This window comes from Limulus polyphemus, unplaced genomic scaffold, assembly GCF_000517525.1.
Source record: "Limulus polyphemus unplaced genomic scaffold, Limulus_polyphemus-2.1.2 Scaffold720, whole genome shotgun sequence".
NCBI classification, from domain to species: domain Eukaryota; kingdom Metazoa; phylum Arthropoda; class Merostomata; order Xiphosura; family Limulidae; genus Limulus; species Limulus polyphemus.
In genome coordinates this window covers 331,341-333,405 of record NW_013666330.1, presented here as the reverse complement: position 1 = coordinate 333,405, position 2,065 = coordinate 331,341, and the positions used below count along the sequence as shown (strand labels likewise).

Here is a 2,065-nt window from a genome sequence, read left to right as displayed (position 1 = left end):
AAGAAAGGACTTGTATCGCTGAAGTTTTTTTTTGGGGGGGAAAGAATTTCTACGGAAAATTAACCAACGACTAGAGAAGTAAAAATATCATATTCTGTCGTTCGTTAGAGCTGAAACCATTACGATGATTGTTTATGTGAAAAATTGAAAATCTATGTTTGCTTATTTCGGGGTTCGTTATAGTTTGAAAGCTGACTCTGAATTTAAAATCTGTATGTTGACTGTTTTTCTATTAGAAATATAGCCTTTTTCGTAATTTATGAAAGTTTTGAGCATGGCTTTTACAACTTCTCACGAGTGGTGGAGTCCATTTATTTTTTCACAAAGCTGTTTTGGTAAAAATTAATACTAATTACACGTGATTAGAAAGATTAATAATCAACATATTTTCCGTTATTTATTAGCATTCTTTTAACCCAATATAAAATCTGTATGACGCGCAAGGCTACTTTATCTAGCTACTAGTTCTCTGGTGGGTCAGCGGTAGGTTTTCGAACTCATAACGCTAAAATCTGGATTTCAATTTTCCGCGATGGACAGAGCCCAGCTGGCTAATTATGCAGCTTTGTGCTCAAACAAATAAACAAATAAAATGACTGGCTACTAAATCGAATACGACTCACTGTGACTCATTGCAAAGATACCTGTAGACAAATAATTAAACGTAACTTTTGAATGTGAGTAAATAAATAATTTTAAATATAAATTTACACAAAGATAACATTTTAGCATGCTATTAATTATATAAATCGTTTGGGTTCTTAGTGAATCTTCCCTTCATTTTTTTTACTGTATGACTTTTTTTTCTTTGCTCGTTGGGAACCCCAGGTAGGAAATTAGTAACGATAATTACATACAAGAAAATAAAATCATTAAACAACTGCGTTTTTTGTACAGTATTAAAGGAAACCCAGTTTTTGTCAGAAATGTTTAATAACTTTCTCTTTCACAAGCAATAGAACTGAACAAATATTTACAAGCATTTATTTGTACTCCGTTGAACAAAATCAAAAGACTGTTTAAATATTAAGACTACCATTAATAAAAGCTTTATAAAAATATGAGACATCAGTGAAGCCTAATATTTCTATACAGTGGAGGTGTATCTATTTGTTTCATTGATGAACTAAATCTAAATATCTTTGAAAATGTCGAGGATTTTTCCTCTTGCGCAGACGATCATGTAAACGCTAAAAACTGAAGAACTTGTATGTTGTTTCTAACAGAGCCAGAGATTGAAATATATAGCATCTATATGTACAAATGAAGCACTGTTAGAAAATCCTTGATGTTTTGTTGGCTTGTCTAGTTGAACGTTGTATTTACTAATGACTAAGATTGCGAAATGCAACGAGCACGTGGACACGAGCCAAACCAAACAGTCTGTCCACCCAACAACTCCACATTGAATCAAGTTATATACGCGAAAGAGTTGAGCTCGCTCTCTATAAACAAACTGACAAACGGAGCAACATGGAAGACTATAATAGCTATCAAGAGGAAAACAACTTCGGCTATAATTTTTACAAATTCATTCTGATATGTCATTCCAGTTAATTTCCACTTGTGATGCCACCCGTTAGGATTCTGTGAGTGTATGAGATACGTACCATAGTGAAAGGAGTTGAAAAACATGTAAATACTGTTACGTATTAGAATTTCAAATAGTCCGAAGCCGTGTTAACTGATAATTTATATTTACTAGTGAAGTTATACTTTGGATTTAGTATTTAAATATATGCCGATATTTTAGTCAGTTTACGATATTTGCCAACGAGATTGATACATACCATTTTCGTTTTTAACACAAATACATTTTAATATACACACAACCATACAATTTACAATAACAATTATTACAAATAGTTATTACAAACAAAGATCTATAAACAAAAGTTTCACAAACTTACAAACAATACAAAGTTTTCTTTCTAGTCTGGAACTTCCTTGATATCTTATCGAGAGTTTACTATGAGCGAATTGATATGCACAGCGTGGTCACAAGTAAATGGACACCACCTTCTCAGAAAAATGAAAATTTTCAGTCATATTCACATGAATTGAT

At 32.1% G+C, this 2,065-nt stretch overlaps 1 long non-coding RNA gene across 1 annotated transcript in view; it reads left to right on the top strand.

Annotated features, from left to right (window-relative positions):
- The window catches only part of LOC111085928, a 24,107-nt gene extending 24,067 nt beyond the window's left edge, over positions 1 to 40 (top strand). The window contains exon 3 of the long non-coding RNA XR_002610693.1: positions 25 to 40. This is a non-coding gene — a long non-coding RNA (uncharacterized LOC111085928). The remainder of the gene's footprint in view (positions 1 to 24) is intronic.
- The last annotated feature ends 2,025 nt before the right edge of the window (positions 41 to 2,065 follow it).